Consider the following 27,496-nt stretch of genomic DNA (forward strand, 5'->3'; position numbering starts at 1 on the left):
CTGGAAACTCCAGTAGAAAACGGGACCTGAGTGTCCGGTTAGCAGCGCTGACTGGAAACTAAATGTCTGGTTATAGGAGTAACCACATTAGCTTCCGCTCCTCCCACTCCCAACAACCCCCCACCCCACCCCCCAGGGCTGGAAGAGAACCTGTCCTGCTGCTGCGGGAGGAGGGGCAGCTCAGTGCAGAGAGAGACACAGAGAATGGGCTAGAACCAGGTAGGTACCCACTCTGTGTGGGCAGGGGCAGGGGGGGGGGATTCTCTTTACCCCCTCCCCAGCCCTGCTGCGCTTGCAGTTTACCCCTGACCCCTCCCTTGCTCCAGAGACCAACCCTAGCTCCCGCCCCACTGTGCTTTTACCCCCAGCCCCTCTTACAATCATTCCCCAGGGGGGCCCACCAATATGTTTGGTGCCAGGCCCACAAAAAGTTAATCCGGCCCTGGTAACACTGACCAGGGCTTCTGCACTGTCCACGCTGAGCCAAGTGTGGAAAAGGAAATTGGATAATTTAAATAAATCCTTTTGTTTTTAATAATCCAAGTAACACAGAAGTGGAATTCAGCTGACCTTCCTAACTCCTCCTTCATCTACTTTCCAACTCCAACCAATGGGTCTGAATCACCAGATCTGGCTTGCTCTAGACAACCAGTGTATTTGGTGAATGGCACATGTCACTATTTATCAAAATATCACGTTCCTATAGTTACACAAATCCAGTCATTGTCACTGGGCTTCGTTTTTAACATTCAGAAGTAAACGACTAAGGTAAGTGTCCTGTATCAGTTTAAAAACAAATTAAATTACCCACTAACCTCTTATTTATTTATCTCCGTGATGGAGCCACCCCAATAACAGACAAGTATTCTACAAGCCAGAGACAAACACCTGGAATAAGATCAAGCCAAACTTCTTTAGCTTCTGCGAGCCAGGGTTTTAGCACAGGCCAGGGCATAAGGCTTGTGCCCGCGTCGTTAACACGATCCCTAGCAAGTGCCTTCTGTGGCATCTGACCAGCTCTCAAGGGCTGCAAATCATGTCTGGGAGCGCAGTCCTCCAATGCCCCCTGCTGCCAGTGCAGTTTTCATTGCAGAACTGAATGTGCCTTGGTTCCACGCAGACCCAAATTCACTGCCCGTTTTATTGCTGCCAATTGCCAACAGCAGAGAATGTAACATTAACTCCTTCCCTGCCCTACTGATGTCTGCACCCTTACAGGTACTTCAAGTTTCTCACATTGCTACCTGGGCAGAACATGCTCAGCTGCAGTGCTCAAGGGGTTAAAAAAATGACCCAGCCCCCCCATACATACACAAGCTCCCTTGGGTCCCCATAGGCAGTGCTGCCACCCAATGAAGGGGGATGATCAGGCATTTGCAAGGGCCAGAGACCTACAAAGTCTGGCTGATTGCTCTCTGCTCCCAGGTTCAGCTGCTCTCTCCTGGTCTGCGCCCCCATCTGTCCCCCTGCCCTCACCCAGAGCTCCCACTCCAGCTACATGAATATGGATAGCAGAGCTGAGAGGCTGCCCATCCTCTGGTGCTGACCCGGGCACCTTCACATCTCAGTGGGAGCCAAGCCGGTGCAGGGCTTTGAGCTGCAGACCACACTCCATTCCTGGTGAATGCTCTGTGGCTTCATGCTGTGAAAAGAATGAGCAGATAATAGGATTTTCCATTTCTTCAAAGGGCACGCAGGCCAGCCCCCCCCCGTTGCTGAGCAGAGCGCTGAGAAACAGCCACCAGGCAGCTAGCGGGCTTGCCAGGCATTGCCACAGGAAGGAGACGGTCAAATAGTAGTAGTATTTATAAGACAGCTACAGAACAGCCCAGCCCAAGTGACAGTGATGGGCATATTGGATGGATATCAAAGGGGTGATCACAGCCAAGAGGAATGGAAAGAGACCAGGATAGCAGGCCTGGAGACCAACATCTTGGATCTATCTCCAGACCTGCCCCGCTGATGTGCCTCGAACCTAACCTGAACTGATCCGCTCCAAAGCCGAGAGGCTATGTCAGTCTCAATGACCCGTTCCATCCCTGGCTTCCCGGCTGAGATGGTCGGCAAGGAGGGGGACAGTTAGTATTAGCCGTGGGGATGGGTTTTGTGATGGAGATAAAGCTGGATTGAACCCCACCAAACTCCCACACCACAACCAAACACCTAGGAGAGGGTGATATGGAGGAGATACAGGCCTGAGTCATGCACGCTTTGCCCGCAAAGGGGAAATTTACCAAACAAAAATTCCCCACTAGTGCTAGCACCAATTCAACTGACCTGCTGTTAACCCCCGTGGTAAAAGGAGGTCTGAGTGGGGTAATTTTGGAAATATCCTCCGTGTGGACACAGCCATGTTCTCTCTCTCTCTCCTCCCACACGGCAGTGACATGCCTGATAACAGCAGAGGGGGAAGCGTGGGTGAAAAGTCACCTGCAGGCTCTTTATTTAGGACAGTCCTAAAACAGAGCGTTTATCCACTTTTTCACGTTGAAAAGCTGCTAAACGGGAGAATTATGTAGGGCTTTCTGCTGTGTGTTAATTATGGCTCGTGCACAGACACCCATAAAACATCTGCACCCACGCTCCCCCCCGCTCCCAGATTTCTTCTCAACCTCACCCCAAGAGAGACAAACACTCTCACAAACACCCACCCAGGGACACAGAAACACACACAGCAAAGCGGGAGAACTGGAAATCTTCTCGCTACAAAGGAGCAATTGATTCCCTCCAACCCCAAACTGCAAAGCGGGGGAGATTGTGGGAGCATCTGGAGACTCATTTGAAGAGCTCCCGTTTTCCTGTGTCTGCTCCCATTTCGCCTCGGATGGCTTATCAACAGTGACTTTCCCGACAGCGATCGATAGAAAACATTTTATCTCCTTCCCAGGCGGCAGAATCCTTGGAGTGGCTCTGATTTCTGTTACTATGGTGACATCTTCTGGGCTTATTAAAGCTCTTTCCTTTCTTGGTGTGGTGGTGGGTTTGGGGTTTTTTTGTGTTTTTTTTTTTTAAGCAAAATAACAAGAAAGTCAAACAAATCTGGTGCCTGCAGCCTCTCTCCATGCATGGAGCTTCCTGCACTGACCTGCCTTTGCGGGGGAGGGGCTCGGAGCAGCTTTCATCTGAAAACATATTTGGAGCCTCTGAAATCTATTGAGACTCAAATGCACGCTGGCTCGGCTGGGGCCCTCACCCCTCTAATCTTGTCAGATTCCTGTCTCCCTCCCCTCTGAGCTCAGCCTCCCAAGCCTGGGGAAATCCCCTTGGCTACACAGCAGGGGCAGCCTAAAACACAAATACGGGCTTGGGTCCCTCTCTAGCCTTGACTTATGTTATTGCTCTGTACTGCTCCTTGAAGAAGGAGGAGGGAGCTCCCGGTCCAAACCCACCCCCTCTGGCAGCCTGTGACCCTACTAGGGCGTGGAGACTTGCAAATTGCAAAGCTGGCCCTGGGACACAGATCAAAGGAGAAGGGACTCCAGGGCTTTGACTTAGTGTCTTCACCACACAATACATGTGACCCCAGCTCTCTGCATGAGATGGTTGCTAGATGGTTGTTTTCCTATAGGATCTACCAGATCTGCTGCTGCTCTCATTTCTATGCCATTCTCTCTCCTCATTCCCCCAGCCCCCACGTCGGTGATGATGCCCCCTTGCGAGTGACACTTCCGCCCCTCACACTCTGAACAAAACCAGCCAAGGAGCCTCCATCTGGAAGCGACTCTCTTCCCACAAATGGCCACAGCAATTGCTGGAGAGAGAGGTTAGCTAGCGTTCTGCTGCCGCCGGGGCCCAGCCCTGCCATGCACCTTGCTGGGAAAGCCTCTCTTCAAAACGACAGCAATGGCCCAAAACGCTGCCCCGAGCTCCTCGACAGAGTCTTGGCAAAGCGCCTGAGGGGATGTCTTCACTGCAGAGTTAGCCCAACGGATCAGCACCAGGGTTGGCCTCGCTGTCGGGTGAACAGCCCCACGGCACAGCCTGACCCAAGTTACTGTGTCCACACTGGGGCTGTTCTCCTCCCTCATGTGTGTTGCTAGGATTTCGGGGTGCGTGTCCGATGGCTCCCTGCGCTGCAGCACACTGAGCTGAGCTAGGATTTTTTTTCCAGGAAATTGTAGGAGCTCTTATCTGTCCTGCGAGGCGTACGCAGGGAATTGGCACCTGGGTTGAAAGCATCACTGAAATCGGGTGAGAAGGTTTGGTGTGTGGAAAGGAGGCGAGTTAGGGGCAACACCTGAGTCAGTGTCTAGGCTAACTCTGCGGTGAAGACAGACCCTAACACTGTACCCCTCTATCTGCCTAACAAGGTCACGTTAGGCCGCAACATTTGAGCCAGAGGTAGACTTTGATACTGGTTGGTGAAAGAGGCCATTTCTAAGGGCACGAGTAGGAAAATGTCTTAGACATGGCTAGTGCTGGAAGATTAGACGAGGCTCTCTGCCTCTGAAGCAGTCGCGGAAAAGAAAGAATACAGAATATATTTGATGATGGCCCCTATTAAAACAGGGTCTTTCGGTGACCAAAGCAAAGCTACTGGGGTAGTGAGTTGCTTGTGGACAGGGCATTTTCACTGATAGTCATTTCATTCCAATTTCAAAGCTGCTAGGGGATTTTAGAGGTAGGTTGGCAGCCCTCATTAACTCGGACAGCTCTGCTCACTTCTTTAATTTAACTATCTGACCCTTCCATTCCATTTAGTTAACATTTATAAATGATCTCTTCAGCTTTGGTGACACAAGAAAAAATGAAAGATGTTTAAAAATAAAAAACCAGGGAAATTCCAAAACCAAAAAAACTTTGTTTAAAGAACCAGTTAAGGTCACTAAGCGACAGAAATGTATTTACTCTCACATCATTTGTAAAAGCAGAAGCTCTTAAAAGCAAGGAAAGGAATAGCTAAGGACACCATGAATCCAGCATAGCTTAAATAATAAATAGAAACACGTTGTTCTGGCTTAGAATTGCATATACATACAACAACCTTATCTCTGACCCAAAATAAAAATGATTCCTTCATCAGCAATCTCAAAATACAAAATTTTGTATGTACATATTAATAACACATATTGATCAACTTCAAATACAAGCCCATACAGAACATCTCCACAATTTTACCAGGGAGTTATATTGTACATATTCAACATTATTCTAAAGAAACAGCAGTTATGTCGGCCAAAAACAACTTCTGTCAATTTATAAATAAATACTCAGCTCATCAATTTTTCCTCTCACTAGAAAAACCCAGCGAGGCCCCCAAAATTGGCTAAACGCTCAGGCCAAAGGGGGCAAGAATATGTTATCTTATATCTCCCATTATATTATAATGTTATAATAAATGTATTATTCTTATTTATGTTGCATTGTGGTAGGGCCCAGGGTTCCTCAGTCTGGACCAGGGACACATTGTGCTAGGTTAGGCACTGTAAAAACACAGAACTAAGAGAAGATAGCCACTATTATTATGTGGCCAATTTAAGATTCACAAAGTCCTTAGATTTTAATTTCCTTGCTCTTCTAGATGATGTGATAGGGAAATACACTGTTAGCACTTGGCAACCTTGATTATTTCTTTCAATGTTTTTTGTTGTTTCTGGACTACACATAGGGCAGAGCTTGGAAACCCTCACTCACAGGAATAATACTTTTTCCACACAAGTAAGCCCATTGACTTCTATGGAACTACTTGAGTACAAAATGGTTTGCAATATCACATATGTGGTGCTTTTAAAAAAAAGAATTCTTGGCTCTTTGGGACTAACAGGTGTGATGTAAATGTAAGGTATATATGCAAGGAGCCATTTGAGGAAATTGAGAGGTGGCAAATTTTACATTGATCAAAGGAAATACTGTTTCATGCAACCCACAAGTAGCCAGTGGAACTCATTGCCACATGGTATCACTGAGGCCAAGAGCTAAGTAGGATTCAAAAAAGGATTTGGCCTGTGTATGGATAACAAGACTATCCAGCGTTCTAACAGTAAACACCAGAAATATAAACAAGAGCTTTGGAAAAGATATAAGCCCCGGGGCATAAGCCAAGCTCTAACTATTGGGGGCTGGCAGAAAAATTTCCCTGGGGGCAGAATATCCCATAACGGGTTCTGGGCTACTGTCACAGGCAGGATACTATACTAGATGGATCCCTGTATGGCAATTGCTAGGTTCCTATTAAAAGCCTGGGATTAGACCAGTCTAAATAGCAACTGGAGTCAAACGACAGGCTGACCTCAATTAGCATCCCAAGAGTTGAAGAAACAATGGCTTGTATTGTCTGTTTGGAGACCCCTTCTGCCTGGGATTGCTATTCTGCAGCGTAGAATAGGGCAGAAGCCCTGTTAACACTTTCGCTGTTGTTTGGTTTTCGCAGTGGGAAGCAGCAGAGCTGCAGGTATTTCCTGCTATTGGCCTCCATCTGCATGTCTAGCTGGTTTCAAAAGGGACGTGCTGAACCCAAAATGCACCCAGCTGCTAAGATCTGTTAAAACTCAAACCAAAGAAACAACCTCTCCTTGTCAGGCTAGTGCCAGACAGCACAGGTGAGTCAGCCAGGACATTCATGCCAAAGGCCTCGGCCTGCAGGACCCCTACACCACTTGCTCACTATCACTTGCCTTGGCTGGCAGGCAGGCACGGGGGGGGGGGGGGAGAGAGATTAGATGATGGCCATCTCTGTGATTAAAGGAAAATCGTCAACTTAAAAATCATACATCTGTCTACAAATGGTTTCCCCCCACTATCGCTACTAGCCAAAGCTACAACGGCTGTCGCTAAGAAAATAGAGGAAAAACAGCCTCTGTATTTCACTTCGTTTCCTCTACACCAGGGGTCGGCAACCTTTCAGAAGTGCTGTGCCGAGTCTTCATTTATTCACTCTAATTTAAGGTTTCATGTGCCAGTAATACATTTTAACGTTTTTAGAAAGTCTCTTTCTATGTCTATAATATATAACTAAACTATTGTTGTATGTAAAGTAAATAAGGTTTTTAAAATGTTTAAGAAGCTTAATTTAAAATTAAACTAAAATGCAGAGGCCCCTGGACCGGTGGCCAGGACCCGGGGAGTGTGAGTGCCGCCTTCGGCACCTGTGCCATAGGTTGCCTACCCCTGCTCTACACATTTCACAGCACTCTGAGCATAGGCACTTTGCCCTCTTTTTGTTTGGGGCTTTTGCAAAAACGTGGGAGAGGAAAATACTTGTTTAAATGTGATTGTAAAACCACAACAAGGAAAATACAAAATAAGCATTAGTCAGTACAGCTGGCTACAGCCAATTTTCTTCACTTAATATGCTTCCTCTGCCCTGCCTCCCCACCGCACCCCATTTCCTTCAAGCTGACTCCATGCAAAGATACACAACTGTCAAGTTGCCAGGCCAACCTAAATAAATACCGTTTTGTCTTGCCACTTCCTTATGTGTTTATAATTCTGGGACTCAAGCTAAAGTGTAGACAGAAACCTGTTCTTTATTGGCCTGGATTTCCTAGGCCCCTGCCCTGCTAATGGAGATTCTCCTTCACATCACTATTCTTTTGGATGGAGGATTGGAGCCGGAGTATATGAAATCCCCTCCAAGTGGCCAGCGTGTGCAGCATGGTGACCCCACCTGGCTGTGGATTTATCACCTCTCAGGGCACTTCCATCGGAGGAGAGGTTCATCTGCCCACACAGGAGCTTTCAGCTCCAAATACACCCTCCTTCCCCTAGGTTGGGCTCTGAAAGCCCTGTTCAATTCTAACAGCAAAACTGCCACTGAGAGGCAGCTTCCCAAACCGCTGGAATACGCCACCTCCATTCAGCCAGACGCCTCAGTGCCCTGTCTCCAGCTAGAAGTTTGGCTTTCCTAAGTCAACCCCCCCTCCTGAGTTGATGGCTCCCTGCCACAAGCGTCCTGCGGGAGGCTGCGTGCGGGACACCCCCAGCGGCTGGCCCGGCGGCGGCGGGGAGGTTCGCCCCGCCAGGCCCATCCCACGGCGGGGCAGCTTTGCAACCCCAGCGGGCAGGGCCGGGCTGCCAGGCGGGCGAGCCGGGCTGCGAGCCGGCCGGCCGGCAGATGGGGCTGTCGGCCCGGGCAGAACACCTGGATTTCCCCGGAGGGAAACATGAGCGTGCACTTCCGACAGCATCCAGCCATGCCTCTAACTTTCTTCTCCCCCCCTCCTCGCCCGCTCGCCCTTCCTGTGCGAAGTGGGATCTGGCTGCCATCGACACCCGCGCCGGAGCGCGCTCGGCTGCAGGCGGAGCGGGGCCACGCCGGGGGCCGCAGTCCCTGACCTGCCCGCGGGAGCGGAGCGGAAATCCGGCCGCGGGGGGCGCTCCCATGGATGGGCACCGGAGGAGCTTCCGCGCCCCGCGTCCCTGGCCCGGCTGCCCCGCTTGGCGCCGGCGGTGAGCGGCGGCGGAGCGAGGTAAGAGCGGCGGAGCCTCGCCCGGCTGCGGGGGGAGCGGAGCGGAGCGCACGGGGCTGCGACAGCAGCGGCTCCCCGGGCAGGCGAGGCCCGAGCGTGCCCTGGGGCTCCGGGCCGGGCTGGCGGACAAGGCGCCGGGGCCGGGCCGGGGACGTCTCCGCTGCCCGGCTCCGGAGACCGATCCGGGGCCCCGCGGGGAGGCGAGAGCCCCTGGCGGCAATTGACTCCACGTCGCAGCGGCCCGACCGGCCGCAGCCCACCCCTGGGCGCGCGGGGTTTGTGCTCCGGGCCCCCCCGGTGATTCCCTAACTGCGGGGGCGTCTCCCCGCCAGGGCCCTGCTGCCAACTTCCCAGGGAGCCCTCGAGCTGCGCTTCTCTCCCTTGCACCCACCCCCACGAGCCCAGCCCGGCAGCTGCCCGTGCCTGGCTCCCGGGGAGAGGAACAAGACAAGCCCTGCTGATCAGCTCTTTCCCTCCGCTCCTGCTGCGGTTCCCAAGCGCAGGGAGCCCCTGAACCAAACCCTCTAGCACCGAGACAGAACTTTGCATTTCACAGTAAAGTTTGAGGACCCCCGGCCTGGGAGCCCTGGCAGCCCCAGTCTACCTCGTCTGCTGGAGCAGATTTTTTTTCAGCCGCAGACCTGATTTTGTGCAGCGCTGGCTACAGCACAGAAATCCTCAGACAGGAAAGGCAGTGGGAGCCCTGAGGCCTCTCCACGGCGAGTAAACAGCCCCCTGCACCAGGCGGCCTGAGCGCCAGCCTGAAGGAGACACTGTATATTAGTTCCCTTCCGCGAGGAATAGACTTTTCAAGGGCTTTCCATCTGTTTGCAATACATCTTGGCTGACGTCGCGGACCTGTCGGAGCCTTTAATTGACGTCAGAGCAGGAGAACGGCTGGGGTGTTTGTTTGCTCCCTGCTGCCCGGACAGGAAAACCAAGCGGCCCCTGAGACACGATCAATCCCTTCTTTGCAAAAGCCTGCGGCGGCCAGTGGGCCCTACCTGCTCCCTGTGCAGCTGCTGCCAAGCAACCTGCCCCTCCAGCTGGCCTCTTGTGAGGGCTCAGAATGGAGCCATGTACTCAGCCTGAATCAGAGATGGGGACTCCGGCTAGGGGAGTGGCCCAGAGGCCTGGGAGAGGATGGGCTGGGCTCATATGGCCACGGTGTTTGATCACATTGGGGCCCCCAAAGGTGCAGGGCCTCTCACAAGGCAGATCCAATTGCTCCTGCCTGCAAAGACGCTTCAGCACCCGGCAGCTTCCTCATGCTGCGTGTCTTCGGCGCTACCTGTAAAAGTGCCTCCCTGACAGCACATGGTGAGGAGCAGGATCCTACCCACCCCAGGGATACAGCTCTGCTCCCCCCCCCCCCAACATCTGAACAGAACCAATGTAGTGCTAGAACCTGAGACATCGGCCTTGCTGTTGTGATGGAGGGGATGGTCTGTGAGTTGTATTCAACTCTTGGGTCACGTAATGATCCGCGCCCAGGGCACTGTAACAGGAAGGATTTTCATTGTTCCTAAGAACACTTTGCAAATGGGGATAAAAAGGTTGCTTTTAAAGACTGGAGAGCAGAGGGACAGGAGTGGTTATGCCCAGGGTCTCACCCCGGGGTCAGTTGCAGAGACAGGTCTAAAACCCAGAAGTTTTGATTTCCCAGTCCTATCCGCTGGACTTCCCTCATTTATACCAATCAAAGTTCCCCTGAACCATTGGCTCATTGGGCTGATGTGGTTGAAGCATGTCCCTTGTCCCAGCCAAGGGACAGGAGGAAGTGATGATGTGGCCCGCATCACATCCCACTGCCTTGGACTGCCCTAACCTGATGGGTTGGGTACCCATTTTGCAGCTGGGTGAACTGGAGGTGACCTTTCAGTGTGAGATCCAGCGAGACTCAAATGCAAACCTTCAGGATTGTAGTCGTGACTTAATCGCTCAGCCGTTGCACCCAATGGCTGATGAAAATGCAGCTTGAGCTATGTTGGGGGATGGATTAGAAAAGGATACTAAGCTGCCGGTAAAAATGGAGAAAAGGACCTGTTTTATGGTAGGTCTCTCTCCTACCCCGCTGAATCTCCCACTGACATAAGGATGACCCAGGTCCCCAACTACATTAAGACAGGGCTTTAAAAATAGCAGCCGCATGATATAATGACAATGACTTAATGTTTCTCTACTGCCTTTTGTCCAGGAGGCCTGCAAAGTGCTTTGCAGGTTGCACTGAGGTCACTTCAGCAACCAAATGCAGCTTCCTCTAGGGTGGGACATGAGTTGTTCAGAACAGGAAATGAGGAAGAATACTACACCCGCTCAAAGCTACATGGGGAAATTTAGAGAAGTAGAATAGATCTAAATTGGGAATTTAGTTACAAGACAACTACGGATACCATCCTCGTCTCATGAAAAGATCACCCATGCTGGGGACCTGTGTCCAATGCCTCACCCATAAGATGCATCTCCCAGTATAGTTGGAAATCCACAGTGTTCCTCTTCAGCTCTCAGAAAAGAGTTTCTGGGTTCATCTAGGCAGGGCAACTGCTGCTAACCATGTATTTTAAGGGGCCCATCTGTCACACACACACCTTGCACTCAGGTAAATGGTTTGCCTCTCCCAAAAGTCCCCACCACCCATTGTCTCTGAGTCACTCTACTACTACTCTGTAGATTGAGTAACTGGGTCCATTTTGATTTCCCCCACAAACTGTTGCCAGATCCCAAGTAGGGGGAGCCACAGGCTGGAAGAAGGCAGCCTAGAGGCTTATCCTTGTAGATGGGACCTCACCTGTTACTTCATTGAGAGCCCTTCAAAGCCAGTCTTTTCTCTTGCATTAAACCTCCTTCTGAGCTGCAAATGTTAGGTTCTTATCTGGGGATATTCAGATCTGGGTTTTGGTTCCACTCCATATAGGGCTCACCCATGAAGTTTCCACACCCAAACTTCTCCAAAATACAGGCCTGCTTAGATCTAGGCTTTACATTCAGGACCATCCCTAGTTAAATTACATCTTTGTTACCACCTAGTGCTTGGCTGTTAAAGACAAGGTGAGCTGTGAATCCTGCTCATTCACTGGTCAGTGGAAACACCCGAACCTTTGGGATACTAGAGGGTTCGTTTAACTGGTAGAACCAGGCTGCAGCTTCACATACGTGAACTCCTGAAAGCACCGTGAATCTGAGCCCTAGGCGACATGCCAGTAACCGACCTCCGGACCCCGAGAGTTTCAGTTAACCAGGGTTTTATTCTCACGGGTTTCCTCTTATCGTTTTCCCCCATTCCAGCGCAGGCCACCTTTAAAACTTTTGTCAGTTGCAGCCACACCTGCAGGAGCAGACCCATCTGTGGGTTTCCTCTCGCTGCGGGTGCTGCATGCCTGGCAACGGAGGCTTTGCATTCACAGAACGAAGTGGAAAAGCGACCCGACAGGATGGCTGACAGGCTGGGTTGGGAAAGGAGGTGCGGGGGCAGGTTAGGTGGAAAAAAAGACAAAACAATTATTCCTCTCAAACTTCCACATTTATAATCTACCGTAAACAGTCAGATCCTCACCAGCTGGGCTTGATTTGCCTCTCACTTTACCCTGGTCCATACAGAGAGAAGCCCCGTTTCAAATCAGCGCAGCATATCTGTGCTAACGGTTTGCATTTATGCAGCTACGCTGATATAGCTACATTTCTGCAAAACGCCACCATGAAGTCAGGGCCTTGCCTGATTTTGTACAGATGTTGCCTCATTAACTCCATTGGTGTTTACTCCTGGTTCACGCCAGCGTAAGTGACAGGAGAATCAGGACCAGTGTTTTCAGGTAGGCTCTGCTGCAGGGTTAGGCCCCTAGATGCAGGTTGTTGTATCAAACATACAGTTACAGCTGGGAAACACAGACTTTGTTTCAGCTGAAGTCTTCTCCTTATTCCTATCAGCTGCTGCCACCCGACTCCCCACTGCCCTGCACCTTGGGTTGTCATTTACCCTGAGTGTGAAAACGCTGCCACGTCGGAATGGTGTAGTCCTATACCCCTTTCTGTTCATGTAAGTGACAACACCAGGAATCATCCATGTGCTGGCAGCAGCAGAGGAGAGACAATTTGCACCTCCCTTATTCATTGTGACCTCTAATGCAGGCTAGGGCAACTCTGAGGGATGCCCTTAAATTGCAACCCTGCTGCAGTGGCCCCAGTAAGATTTTGCAGGGGGGTGGAATAGCTTGGGGCGGGGGGGTTCCTGTCCCCTCTCCTTCAGCCCACGCCGCAACATTCCTTGTTCCTGGCATAGGGGACACGTGCACCAGGGATCTTCCCCCGGGGAAACCCTGGCACCTGCCCTGTGACCCCTTTGTGTCAGCACTGCACAGCAATGGTCACTAGGGCCCGAGGCGTAAGGTAGAAGGGAATCAGGTCTAGCACATCCAGGTGGAACTTTTTACAGCAAAGACAGCCCTAGTGTGGACAAGGAGCCGAATGCAGCCCAAGTGGCCGTCACCTGTAATGTGGTTGTGCAGCCCATGAATACTATAGCTCCCAGCAGGCCCTCGGCCATCTTGATCTTAGTAGTTTTGAAGCAAGATGGAGCATGGCCTGCTAGGACTTGTCTCCCAGGCCACTCCACCCTAATAAATAGGACGGGCAGCTCCAGGCTGCTCCATTCTAGGCCAGTTAGATGTTGACAGGGCAGCCCTTGATGTCACCAAGTTTGGGTGCCCTAGTTTGAGGGTATGCTGGGTTTTGCTCACAGATTGGCTCCCTGAGTCATTTTTTTGTCTTTAAGTGACACCTCTTTGCCTTTAAATTTACATGTATAGGTGGGGAACACGACAGCCCGATGTGAGAGGGAGTGTGAGACTTCTTATAAAAAGAACGAGTCGGGTTTTATTATCCCTTTGAGACGAGCAGAGAAAATCTATACTGAAGGCATGAAATAGCAATAAAAATGGACTTTTTGCCAAAGCAAAATTAATTGAGTGAATCTCACTCCTCAAGCCTGAGCTCTGAGAGGCTTATGAGCTGGATATGAACCGCGCTGGCCCCTTCCAGGCTGTGATCCCCAGAGGATGGGAGGCAAAGCCCCTCCCTCTGCTCCTGAGCACTGGATAATTAAACAAGATGTGACCAGTATATAGGAGCAAAGGGGCTCTCGCTCTGGGCCTTCGCATCAGTGACTGATCCCCCCCAAGCTCCAGTGTGACCTGATATCTTAGATGGAAGGCCTCTAGGGCAGGGACTCTCTTTATCTGTGTCTGTTCGGAGTCCAGCACCACAAGCCCTGATCCCGATTGGGTCTTTTGGGTGCTCCCAGAACATAAATAATTTACTTATCCTAATAATACAGAGTTTGGGGGGTCTCAGCCCCAGCCTCTCATCTCTCCACAGTCCCAGAAACTTGGTGTAATCGGCCTAAATATCGCCAGTATTAATTTTTGGGGAAGCAGCCAAGATGGGTCATTGCAGAAGACGCTCCCTCCAGCTGAACTTGGACGTCAGCGCTGTTTTGGTGGCCTGTCCTAGGCTGGCCTTTTGCCAGTCCTGATCTTCTTGGGATGAAGTCTTGTTCCTACCAACTAGTTTATTTCCACGTCTCCATTTACTGTCCAAGCCCATTGAGGGCATTGACCCTTCTAGGAGCTTCCTGCACAGAATCTTCACCATGGTGGGGACCACCTCACCAAGGCCTCGCCCTTTGATGTACGTCTGCAGAGGGTCCAGCTCTGTTCTGCTGGTATTTTTCAGTGGGAGAATGGAGGGAGGAGCCGTGGCGAGAGACCAGCGAGGTGACAGAAGGACTCTTCTCGGCAGCTGGTGCAAAGAGGACGAAATTGCATAAACCTCCTGAGTGCACCAGAGACGCGGAGATTAAATAGCAGGAGAGCTGGGAGGCAGAAGCAGCTTCCAGGCAGGAGAAGGAGGGAGACAGGGAAAAAAGGGACAATTTGAACATGAATCTCCTCCCCCTCAATGTCTACCCTCCAATTCTGAGGTCCCAGATTCAGAACCATCAAAATATAGCCCTTTTCAATCCCTTATCTCGTGGCAGCAGAAACAATTGGCCTGTGAAGAAGGGGGAAACAATCTGTTTGACTGACAAACAAAAACACATTTCTGCACAAAAGGAGGAGGAGGAGGCAGCTGTCTGGCTGCCGCTTCTGCTTTTTCATTCCCCTCCCTCCCCTGTCCCCGCGCTGGCTGGCGGTGTCGAAGCCGAGCGGTTGCTCCTGCCAGCGAGACACCCGATGTTCTAACTGGCTGAGTTCAATGTCAGGCGCTCGGCAGCAAATGTCATTGTCAGCCCTGCTGTTTCCAGCCACGGCGAAGCTGACGCAAGCCGCTTGTGTCACAACGGAGAAGGGTTCTGTGGGATGCGGAGGGAAATCTGGCAGTCCTGGTGACCGCCTGCCCTCCCCAGCTGACTGGCGCTGGGGCAGGAGAGGGGCGCTACGCAATGGCAGAGAGGAAGCGGGCCCGCCTGGTAGCAAAGCAAGGACTCAGTCTAGAGAGAGAGACCGGCCGAAGATGAGGCTTTGTGATGGTTTGTGATGGTTACAACATCAGGATGCCAGGGTTCTGCTCCCTGGTTTTCCTGCTGACTCGTGCTGTGACGTTGGACCACTCAGTTAACAGTGCCAGGCCTCAGCTTCCCCCTCAGCAAACCAAGGATGGTGATAGCTACCCACCATTGTAAGGTTTGAGAGCCTTGGATTAAAGGCACTATTTGAAGCATAACATTGTTTTATTATGCAAACACCATAGCCACCAAGCTGTTGCTGAGGTTAATCCCTTTGGGCATTCCTACTGCAGGAGACATCGGGAGAGCCCATTGAGTTTGGGATGCTCTCTGTCTCCCTGGCATGATTTCCCATCTTTGGAAGCTTTTCCATTGATTTTTTTCTTTGAAAAGAAAAGGAAAAGATGCTGATTTTTTTTTCCCCTTCCCCATGCGGCATCTTCTGTGAGCTTTGATCAGGTGCAGTATCACTTTCCTTCCAGGGGACACTGTTTGGCTCTGCCGAAAGAGGTGAAAAGTGAATCTGAAAATACTAAGAGTCATCCCCAGTGCCTACTTGGGTATGGAGAAGTGTAAGAACAGAGTCTGAGATGGCCTACTGTGACCAGATAATGTATCCAAATATGAAACGGCAATAAACACAGAAAAGAGAATGCAAAAAGAGCCATTGAAGCCACAGTGAGATTCCTAATTGCCCTTAGTCCAAGGTTGGTGTCATTGGGAACTAAATAGGAAAGATTACCTCCTATTAGTGGGCTACTCAACTTTTTAAAAATTTGGTCTGTTGCACTACACATCAAGTAACAAAGCAACACCACATTATAAAAATGTAGTTTGCTCACCATGGGATTCCAGATGAGTGGCCCTCAATTCATGAATGGCGAATTTCAACCGTTCTTTTTGATGCATCAGTCCAAGCACATTATGCCAAGCCCTTTCTGTGCACACTCATCAAAAATTGGTACAAATAGAAGATACTTGAACAAGTTCCAATGAAAGTGCATCTCACAATGCTTTATTAGGATCACCAGTTCAGAGACTTATGAGGACAAACACCATAATGCCTGCATCTGGCTGTAGCAAGCTTGTAGAGCCAACGAGCATGTACCCTGAAGTAGCTGCAAAAGAGCTATACACCAGGAAATTAGAGGAGGAGAAACCCCTTTTGCAAGTGGAAGAGAATGGCTGGCAAGCGGCCAAGCTAACAACTGTACTGTCCACATTAGTGTCATACATGATAACCCACCCTGAGGGTCAGTGCTGCTGGAGGAACAAAAGACGGTTGAAGCAAACCAAAAAAAGCTGGGCTCTCTCCTTAGCACGTTCAGAATGGTGCTGCAGGTGCCCATGCACTCACCAAAGTAACACTTGCCCCTCTAGTTTACCGACAATGACAAAAACAGCAAAGGTAGGCCCCAGGTGGCAGACCTGCCGCCGCAGCCAGCCAGATCACAGCCAGAGGAATTGTTTGGCTGTCAAGAAGTGTCTGCGTGATCAGAAAACCCCTGAGATTTAGAGATGGTGCAATAGTTCTTGATGGCCTCCACCCTGGCCGTCTCTATTTGTGTCCCTTGGTAACTGCCAGCGTTGGTTTGTGGTGGGTGGTTTTGGTTGACTTTTTTGTTGCACTTGATTTTTCACAAGAAAGGGAAGGTGCAGTGGTAGCCAACCCCTGTCGTGTGACCTGGGGTAAGACATTCATGTCACTTGGAAATAAAACCAGTCTCCTGTCAGCCCAGCACTCCCGTGTTCTCACACTTGATTACAGCAGTAATACCTGTCGAAGTCCGTATCCTCACATAGTGTTACCCGTGATCCACCCGGTACCAACAGGCTTTGCCCAGCAGAGGGAAAGTGAACCACTAGCAAAGAGCTTTGCAAAAATAGGGCGCCAATTGCAGAATTCCCATCTTTGACACAGCAGTGAGGTTCCTACACAGAGAATGGGGCTCCAAGCATTCAGTGCTCCATCTTGAGGCAGGGGACTTTCACTTGGATCCAGTTGGAGCATTGCATGCTGGGTCATGTAGTCTACAAGGCCCAGACCTCCATGTTAAATGTAAGGGCCTGGGCCATCTTGGCTGCTCTTGGTTCACTCTGCCTGCCAGGGAAACAGGCCACCAGCGCTATTATCGATGGCGTTAACCAAGCCGCATGGAGCTGTCAGCCCTTGTGAGGCTCAGTGGTGTTCATTGCCACCTGCTGGGGAGGTCCACGGAGAACTTTAAAAGACATTTAATCCTTTTCAGGATGGACAAGCCCTGTCAGCTTAGGCCGCTGTTCTCCAATCCCCCGCTCTGAGTGAGGATGTACCAGCCCTTTGGTCTAAAGCCAGGACCCCTCATTGGTATTTTTTCCAGCAGAGCAGCGCAGAAGAAGGGGTGAAAAAGAAAGGGAAACACAAAGGAATGAAAGGCACATTATAGTGGCTCTAGCTAGCAGTGATGAAAGAAACGGAGAGAAGGAGCGATGGGAGGCGGCAGTGCAAATTAACGGATCCACTTGGCTGGTGACTGACAGATGCTGTTTCTCCAATCAGCCTAGCGACGCACTGGTGCCAGTCAGCTGTTCCAGCCGACTAGCTTTGGCATGGCTGTCGTGACAGCGCCCCCAGCTCCTGAGTGCAGCCCCCTTCCTCCAAACATGCCCCCTTCTCCTTTTGCCCTTTTCTCTACACACCCTCAGCCTTCCCTGACCTAGCCGCAGCTCTGTATTCACACCGTGTCCTCTGCAGCCGTGTACCCTAACAGCTCGTCCCAACTCACTCTCATGCCCAGGGCCCCCTTCGTGCCCCGTGCCTCTCCTCTCAGATGGTCCCTAAACGGCAGGCTCCAGTCCCACCTTCCTTCCTCTGCTGCCTCCCTGAAATGCCTGCCTGCTCCCAGCTCCATCTGCCTTTACACCGCCCCTCTACCGCCCTGCTCCCTATTTCAGGCCGACCTCCCCATCAGCGCAAGCCCAGCCCCCTTGGGGATTCAGCAGCCGAGCCGGGCGACGGCCGTACAAAACCCACCGTGTAATAAAATCAAAGTGAGCCCCTAGCGTTTCAGTCCTAGCGTAAAGGACAGGTCAGGCTAAGCTGCCTGCCTCTGGCTGCTCAGCCCTTCCCCGCTACAGACACATTAAAACAGGTTGGAAGGCTGCTCTAACCACTTACATGATGAGGCCGGGGATTTGACTCAGCCTGGTACAGCGGGAAGTACAGAGCTGTGCTGGGATCTGACAAAATCTCATCTGACTACCATGCCCCCTCCATCACCAGAGTATCTGAGTGCCTTGCAGTCTTTAATGTATATATCTTCACGTGCCCTGTGAGGTAGGTCAGTGCTATTATCCCCATTAGGCAGATGAGGGAACTGAAGGACTAAGGCCCAGCTCCTCAGAGATATGTAGGGGCCTTACTCCTATTGAAATCAATTGGAGTTAGGTGCCAAAATACCTCTGAAACTCTAAGCCTAAGTGACTTGCCCAAGGTCACATAGGGAGTCTGTAGCAGAGCAGGGAATTGAATCCTGGTTTCCCAAGTCCCAGGCTGAAGCCTTACTCACTTGGCCATCTGTCACAGGTCAGGGCAGTCACACAGGTACTTCCCCTCCATGGTCCAGCAATGACACCCACTTTAGGCTCCCGGCTCCTAAGCTGTCACGTCTCTTGTGTAGAGACCTGCGTCTCTCTCCCTCCTGATGGGTTTTTCCAGGTTGCACAGCTCCTTGCCAACACTGAGGTCCCCAGCGAGCCGGACAGCCAACACAGGCCTGCTTCGCTTTCTCCCCAGAGACTATAAGCAGCGTAATTGCCCACAGTTAGCAGTTACCACTCAGAGCTCTCTAAGCAAGCACGTGTATTCTGCAGGTGAAAGCATTACAGAGAAAACATATTAAAACCAATACAAGAACCTGCACGCATGCTAATAAGTTTTACCAGAGATCATCCTAACACTGACATGGCCTCTGGCAGGTGATCAGTCCTTCAAACCCCACCCAGAGGTTTTTCTGTGGTTACAAGTTCTCAACACCTTTTGCTCAGAACAACACCCCCACCCCATGAATCTGAGAGTCACTGCTTTATACAGGTTGGGCCTTTGATTTTGGGACCCTGGGAACAGACGATGGGTTAACTCCTCTGGACATAGCTTCAAAAGGTTGGGTCTGGAGCTCAGTTGCCAATTTTCACACGGTAAATAAGCACCCCGACTTTCACAGTAAGCCAAAAATCAAGCTACTCTCAGTTCAAAACAAGCCAGTCCCTAAGAACCCCAACATTCTATGTGACTAGATCCGCCCCCCAGCATGCAGTCTGGGACTGTGGTGGGCCCGCTGTGCACCCCTGACTCTCCCCCCCCCCCTTTGCCCCTGCTTGCCGGGAGCCAATAAAAAAAAAAAAGATGCAACAAGCTACAGCAACCAACAAATTACAAGCCAAACAAGCTACAAGCCAAAAACTAACCAACAAGCAACGCACAAGCCAATTAACCCAAAACCAAGCCCAATTTCTCTCTTTTTTTCACGGGTTTGGCATGTCTGGTCTGGAAGTGAGCATTTGTATTCCCCTCCTCCCATGTATTTCCTAGGAACCCCACTCAGCAAAGGGTTCGTTCGTGTCTGGCACCATTGGTTAAAAGACTCAGAACACCTCCCGGGGTTTACATTAGTCATGTCTCCTCCCCCCCCCCCCCCAGAGACGTTCTAGATAATCCCACAATTGTACATAAATATTTGCATTTTCAATACAGTGCACTCCTAAAATGCTTAAACATAGTTTGATAAGGTTTAACTTAATTCAGTCGGGTTTGTCCGGGATACTGCAGGAAATGGCTAAATCTGTCACACTGGCCTTCCGCTTTTTACCTTTCCTCTTACTCGTCCAACTCTGTGTTCTGAGGCTGCCCTGAGTTCCAACTGTCTAGCCTCCAGCACGTGCAGAATGGTGTAGCCCGCTCTCTCAAGCAAAACCAGGACTCTGTCAGATCACCCCAATCTCAAACGCCAGCATTGGCTGCCCTGTTCATTTCAAGACCCAGTCCCGAAATGTCTTCCTTGTTTTTAAACCCGCTCAGCCCAGCCTGTCTCAGGGACCTCAGCGTCACTCTGCTTCTCTACATTTGGTCCCTACACGCAACCAAACTGCTTTTGGTGCAAGAGCATCTGTCACCTGGAGCAGCCTTCCTGTATCTCGTTGCTTCATTAACTTGCCATTGGTTTGCAAATAATTTCCCCCTTGCCTGCAATACGTAATTTATCTTGCTGTTACTGTTAATTCTGGAAAGTGTTTCGGATTAGAGTTTGCATGAAAAATTCTATACATCTTGAAGCTGTAGTGTGTGTTTTCTTCTGTGTTTTGTACAGTACCAAGAATGTTGTGGGATCGATCTATCTATCCTAGCATCTGGGCACTGGTATCATATAATAATTAATGCTGCGTGAATAATTCATAACAATTTATTCAATGAATTTCACTTCTTTTCTGTTCACAAGTCATTTGTGCTTTCCTCCAGTTGCATTCATTATTCAAAATTACTTTCTGAGTTCCCCCAATTGTATTCGTTATTCACAATTATTCTCTAGATGATTTCTGCAAATAATTCTTGATGTTCGCTTTTTTGTGAGGCGTTCATTGTGAATATGCAATTTCAGAAATTAGCGGTGTTTTAATTGGCTTCTTAGGTCACATGCTATGTTTCTGTTTCCTGGTTGGATGAGTGTAACTCTTAGAGTCAGGTTTCTGGTGCGAGTACTTGCGGGTAAGAATTTTAAATCCACTTTCTCCAAATATCCTGCAATCCCTGTTCAAAAAATAACTGCTTTGGCGAATATTCCTGCTGCTAAACGCATTGGCATCAACATTCAGAGAATGTAAACACAAAAGTGGCACAAGTGCAGCCGAATTTCATTTATGTAGAAATTCGAGTGAAGGTTTATGGAGACTTTTTTGCAGAATTCCCCTAGTTCCAGTAATAATAATAATCAAAATAATCTTCATACATAAAAATAATGTTGTAAAAAGACATTGATAATAACAATACTTTGCTTATAAACCCTTCCATCTCATGATCTTATTGTGCTTTACAAACACCGTTTAGTTGAGCCAAAGCCCTCTGTGAGTTTGGTCCGTGTTGTGATCCCATTTTATACTGCAGTTTCTGATCCTTGGTGTTCATTGCAGAATAGGATGCAAGTAAAGCAGAGCGAGATCAAGGACCAAATACTTCCCTGATTTACACCCTGTGCAAACAAGACTCCAGCCGTCTCTCACAGAGTTGGAGTCAGGGCAGTTTATGACCCAAGTGACTCGCCTGTGGTCACGCAGAAGATCTGTGATACAGTTGGAAATGGAACTAAGATCTCTTGATTCTTGCTCTGGTGCTTTGACCACAAGAGCCTCCTTTCTCCCATTTAGAGATCAAAACTAAATGGTGCACAGAGTTCAGACATTTTCTCTAACCGGCAGACTGGCTCCTGCCACCTCTTGTAGAATCTCTTCAGTTCTAGGGTTTATTTTTTTTCTCTTTTGGTATCAGAGTGAGTCAGTAAGGCCCCACCCTTCCCCCCACTTAATAACATACACTGGCATGGCATATTTATGCCTCCAAAGTGGAGCATTGTGTTAGCATTCTTGTTGGTACAGCACACACATTCCATGGCCTCTTGCTACCAACAGCTGCTGCTGCTGATTTCCCTTAAAAATAAGACCCCTGTAAAGGTACGGTGGGGATAGCTTAAATGCAGAGCTGTGGCATGCAGTTAATCATATCCTCTTAACAGGTTTATTCGCTTATTAAATATTTAAGTCTCGTTTCACTTTATCAATAGCGCGGAGGCGTGTGGGCCCCGTGCGAAGATTTATGCACACAATAGGCCTGGTTCATTTGGGGTTGTTGGAAGGCATCTGGGGGCCAGCTAGAATTTCACCAGTGGGGAGATTTTTGCTTTTTATACCTAGGTTTATAGATTCTGATTGCAATTTGAAGGTAACTAAGGGCATTTAGCCCCACAGCTCCTGTTGGGAGTTGGAGGGGAAAAGTCCCCACAGTTGGGTTTGAAAATCTCAGCCTATTTTAAAAAGCAGGAGCAGAGAAGATCAGGAGACATGATTGCAGCTGTAAATAGCCCCTCTTGCATTCGGTATTAGCAGTGCTCTGTGTCGTAGAATAATAATAATTAAAGACAAAATCTGTGAAGGCAATAGATGTGCTGAGAGTGAGTTTTGGGAAGCAGCGTTTTGATCCCAGCTTCTTGCTGCTGTTTGTAGAAGGGTCTTTGCTGTTGCGGTTGCGATGTGAATTCCGACTCTTGTGTTGTGTTGGAGTTGGCTTGCAGGTGCAGCATCTGTTGTTCTCTGGTTATCACTAGAGCTGTTCTCTTAACAGCATTAGGTGGGGCTGATCTGGCTCTTCTCTCAGTCGTGCTCTGGGCAATGCAGAGGTGGCCAGAGCACAGCGGCGGGCCAAGCACAGACTCTGAAGTTATACAATGTGACCTGTGACCGTCCCTTTATATAACACATTGCTGGAGCCTGTACGGCCGACAGGTCTCAGCACGCGATGCTCCTGTGCAATCCCAGCAGCCTCTGCTGAGATCCAGAAGGTGCGTCTCATGCTGGGACCTGTCGTCTCTCTGAGCTGCACCTCGGTATCTCTGTTTTTATGGCTGGTCTTTGGGTTCCCAGCAAGGTGCCAGTGACCTTGCTTAGGAGAGGCTTGGATGCACCTGGGGCAATGTGGAGGGGTGGGGGTTGGGGACCCAACACAGTCCCATTAAAAAACCTAACTCAAGCAGTGAGGGCTGGTGGTATTCCACAGTGGATGGTCAATGCTGGATACGTTGCTGGTGGGCACATGCTAAATACTGGTCTGGACTGCAAGTTATGTGAGACGGAGAAAGTATGGGGACGGGAGAGATTTCCCCAACCCCTCCTGCTTCACAACACCCTTTCGAAAAGGATCTGACAGTGTTAAAATTGTGACGCTTTTTTTTTTTTTTTTTTAGTTCTGATCGCAAACTCCCCCCCTCCCCCCACCCTTATAATAGCAAATGCATCTGTCACTACTTTCCTAATGAGCGTCCCAGCTGCCCCCTTTGGGACTCCTACCTATCCATGTGGGCTTGGGCTTGTGGAGCTCACAGAGGGGAGGTAGCGGCAGACGGACTCCCTCTCCGAGGGCAGGTCGTCCAGAGGGAGGGGAGAGGAGGAGGCAGCTCTGTGTCAGCGCGAGAGCTGGCTTGCACCCCCTGCAATCACAGCCAATAATGACAAAAGGACACTGCTGCTGCCAGAGAGAGAGAGCTGAGCGCCAAGCATTACAGCAATGTCACAGCCCTGGGACGGCTGCTACTGGCGAGAAATTTCCTCACTTTGGGCAGAGCTATAGGAAGGAGGCATTGGTTTAATAACAAAGACCGTCTCTGCTTTTTGGGGGGGCGGGGCAGGGAGAGGAGAGGTGCGGATTTTCAAGGCTTTTTCCTCCATGTGCCATTGAAGTTGCCTTCAATAAAACCCGAAGCGTCTCCTATCCCGTTCTCAACAGTACAGCGGGCCGGGCGCTGCAGTGCTCAGATGCGAGCCAGCCTCGGTCCAGACAATGGCGGAGAGGGTGATTTTCCCAATTGCAATAACAAAAAGGCAGGTGGGGAGGGATTGGGGAGCAGTGCTATGCTGGGTTCACCAAGGATCATCCTCAGCATCAGTCCTTCTCCCAGCCCACTGCTGGTTAAAAGCCCAGCTCGCTGGTTGATTAGTCCCAAAAAAGCCGCATTAATCCAAGTCAGGGCCTGCTCTGATCCACTGGAGTCAATGGGAGCCTTGCCAGTGATTTTGGTGGGCTGTGGGTCAGGTTCTTAAGGAGAGGAGATGGTCTTGTGGTTCAGGTGCAGATCTGGCTCTGCCACTCACTCCCAGTGTGATCTCAGGTGACTTAAGAGCAGATCCTATAAAATGCAAAGTGCGCTCAGTTCACATTGTGTCCAGTGGGAGTTGAGGTGACCCAGAACTTAGCAGGATCCGGCCTGTAACCAGTCCATGCCTGAGCGTCTCCCGTCTGTAACATGGGGATGATGAGATACTAACCTACTGCACGAGGGGGTTGCGAGACTGATTCAGTTAACGTTTGCAAAATGCTTGGAGACCCCGAGATAGGAGGTGCTAGAGAAGGGAAGGTGCTGTTATCAATGTGCATAGCTTGGCCAGGTGACTCAGAGAAATATGATAACTGTCTAGAGCTGGAGGATATAAATGCCAAGGAGGGAGAGACTGGTGCAAGGGGACATGACGAGCAGCAATGGAATGAGGAATAGGAAAGAAAAGTACAGGGTGCGTCTTAGGAAATATTGTCCACTGGTGAGATCTGGTTAAGCTGTGTGCCGCTCTTCCCAGGGAGGAGGTGAATGTGTGGACACTTGGGTCATTTAAAACTGAGCCAGAGAATATTCTGTAGGGAACAAGCCTGCACTTGTTTCACTTTATCAATAGCGGGATAGGTGATTTCACAGGTTTCAGCTTTAATTTCTATGATTCAGTGCTGTGCAAAGGTTTTATAATATAGGAGCCGCAGCTGGACATTTCAGACCTGGATTTCAAGTCCGACTTCAAAGTGGGGTCCTGGTTTGGCCCATGATAAAGATTCAGTAGGGGGAGAAATCTGGATCTCTAATTTACCTCCCCGCTCGTGTATTGGACTCATCCCTTGATGGATCAAGGCACCGAGTGTGACATTTGAATTGAGTGTCTAGATTTTGCATGGCCCTGTGCCAGAGTTCAGTTTTGGTTTCCAGTTACGACCACCGTAGAGAGATCAGTCCCTCCCAGACTGAGCTTGGGATTCTGGTTCAAGCGCCTGTGGAGTTGTACTGGGAATCTCTGTGTCTGTGGCCAGTGGCTGAGGAGTTGTCACTTACTGGCATTGTGCTGGTGTCCAGAGCCAGCAGCAACAACTTTCTAATCTGCCGAGGGGTGCTCAGCCCCCCCCCCCGCCCCCACTCCACCTCTTCCCCCAAGCTCCCATCCTGCCCTGCCTCTTCCCACCCTGTTCCTCCCCTGAGCACGTCCATCCCTCGCTCCTCCCTCCCCCCAGCGCCTCCTGCATGCCACGGAACAGCTGATCCATCCGCAGCGGGCAGGAAGCGCTGGGAGGGAGGGGGAGGTGCTGATCGGCGGGGCCGCCAGTGGGCGGGAGGTACTGGTGGGGGAGGGGGAGCACTGGCTGTTAGTGGGTGCTCAGCACCCACCATTTTTTCCCCGTGGATGTTCCAGCCCTGGAGCACCCACGGAGTCGGCGCCTATGTCCAGAGCGGTTCCATTGGTGCCAGGTGTTGTACAAACGCAAAGGAAGACATGGTCGCGGCCTTAAGAAGATTCCAATCTACTTAGGCAGATTGTTGTTGTTCATTATTGTATCACAGTAGTGCCTAGAGAGCAGAGCAGAGCCCTGTTGTGCTAGCTAGACCCTGGACAAACACACAATAACGAGAACTTGCAGTTTAAGTAAGCTAAGTAAATCTAAGTCCCCACTCACCAACCTTGCTCTCAGAGGTGTATATTACTCTCACACTGATACCGTCACTGCTGTAAATTTCAGAGCATGCCGCCTGTGTTGCAGAGACAGCAGCCATTGTGCCTTCCGAAGTCCGCAGCTTGTTACTGAGGGCGCGCGCACACTGTGCTCTCTCCAATGAAAACTTTGCTTTGGTTCTTTCTTTCCTTTCATTTTCCTTAACATCAAATAAGTCATTCAGACTGAAAATATAGAGCTGCTCTTTGTGTATGAAAAACATAACTCCAAAGAGAACCGGACCTGCCAGGGATTGTACTCCCTGATGGCAACAGTGCTTCTTTGTTAGCACCGTTGTCCCTGACCCGTCTCCAGTGTCTGGGGCACTGTCTCTTTAAAGCTTTAGTGTGTAGTGTCAAAGCCAACAGAGAGAGTTCAGCTTATTAATGGATTCACTCGGTTAATATCCCAACAGTTATTTTTTCCCCACCAGCATAATTTAGAAAGGGGGAGGGGAGGAGAAAACCCAGTCGCATTTCTGGGGAGGGAGCCGTGGTATGGCTCATTGCTTTGGAGAAATGGACCCAGAATGGCTGATCGGTGCCACAAGGAAATACTGGGCCAGCCCTTTGCCTTTCTGTCTATGTGTACGTCTCTCTCTATCGCTTTCTCCTGCGGGGTTCCCTGCATCAAAGCTTCTTCCAGTTCTTATGCTAATGAGGTGCATTAATGCTTAATGACTGTGAACAGGCTTGTTTAATTGCACCTATCTGAGCAGGAGGCACGGTTGCTGTATAGAGGGAACAACCATGTAAGCAGCTGCATGCCCTCCTGGACAGTCTTAATTACATGTAAAACTGATGTGATCTAAACCACCAGGCTGGTGATTAGTTTAGTGAGGCAGGTGGTACTTTGCAATTCAGTGCCTCAGAAACTCGGAGAAAGTAAGATCAGATTCTTTCATAGGCTATGGAGAATAAGGCAAGCCCCGATCATCCTTGGATTTCCTGTTGGGTGGGGAAAAGCACAGCATAGTAGATTAATTTAATTAATTTATTGCAGTTAGTTTGCAAAGACATTATCCGCCAGCGTCTGTGCAGAATACTGAGCAGTCCCATTAATGCAATGCTATTTCGCCTGTAAATCCTCTCCCCCCAGTTACAGGAGGAATGAGCTGCAGTGGGGTCTCAGCTTTCTGCAGTGTTATCTCGCGCTGTTTGAATACGGCTGATTGTCTGAACTACAAAGGGGCCCGGCGCTAATGCAAAGCCATCCCTGTTGGCAGAAGACCTAGATTAATGACTCCGCATGCCTTGCCTTGGCTGTAAACTGGATTTCCCTAAAGCAGCTCGGGGAGCTGCTGTCTCTGCTACAGTATCTGGGCTTCTCGCAGGTCTGCGATTGTTCCGCTGGCGAAAGCGGCAGAATCTGGGAGCACCTCCAAGTGCAAGGCGGTTAAGTAGGGGTGCACAGGTATGAAGGTGCCTGTCACTGCAAGCCATCTGCTGCTAATTAACGCGACTCGCTTTGTGCAATTATTCGTTTTGTTTTTATTCACCAGAGAAAAAGCACTTGGGGGAACCTAGCACTTTTTGTGCAGAGAACAGATAGGGCCCAAACCCAGCAGTATTGCAGGGGCCATCCAAAAACGATGACGCTCCTAGCACAGTCTCTTCCTCGGTCCCCCGCTACTCATGCACCCTTCCTCCCCACCCCCAAAGGAGCCTTCCTCTCAATCCTACTCCCTGAACACTTCCTCCCAGCCAGTTCTGCTTCCTGTTGGCCTCCCTGATCTCTCCCCCAGTGTCCCAAAACAGACTGTTCCCGACTCCTGACAGTCACTTCCTCCCAGTCCCCTAACCTATGGGCTCCTTTCACTTCCTCCCCAAGTCCTGTTCACTGAGCAGACTCTCCTTTCCACTTCTTCCCCCCGTCACTGCTTGATCTTCCTCTCCTATCCTTCTCCCCATCCTCCAGCTTTAAGTATTTATTTTTAAAAAGGCTTGCCCGAGGCTCTTATGCTTTTTACACAAGTTAAAATCACAATCCTGGGTATAGGTCAGGGCAGGATTTGATTCTTGGTTTCTTCTGGACTTGCTGCCACAC

The 27,496-nt window shown here is 50.1% G+C and overlaps 1 protein-coding gene and 1 long non-coding RNA gene across 2 annotated transcripts in view; one reads left to right on the forward strand and one right to left on the reverse strand.

The window, feature by feature from the left end:
• Nucleotides 1-1,317: 1,317 nt before the first annotated feature.
• On the reverse strand, nt 1,318-9,242 carry LOC123344171. The gene is made up of 3 exons (XR_006572476.1): nt 9,013-9,242; nt 2,278-2,391; nt 1,318-1,642 (listed from the first exon to the last, which is right to left on the reverse strand). It is a non-coding gene; the product is annotated as an uncharacterized LOC123344171 (long non-coding RNA).
• RAI1 (retinoic acid induced 1) overlaps nt 8,163-27,496 on the forward strand; it is a 127,956-nt gene continuing 108,622 nt past the window's right edge. The window contains exon 1 of the mRNA XM_044980047.1: nt 8,163-8,408. The gene's annotated coding sequence lies outside the window, so the exon portion shown is untranslated. The remainder of the gene's footprint in view (nt 8,409-27,496) is intronic.

This window comes from Mauremys mutica, chromosome 11 (genome assembly GCF_020497125.1).
Source record: "Mauremys mutica isolate MM-2020 ecotype Southern chromosome 11, ASM2049712v1, whole genome shotgun sequence".
In the NCBI taxonomy this organism is placed as follows: domain Eukaryota; kingdom Metazoa; phylum Chordata; order Testudines; family Geoemydidae; genus Mauremys; species Mauremys mutica.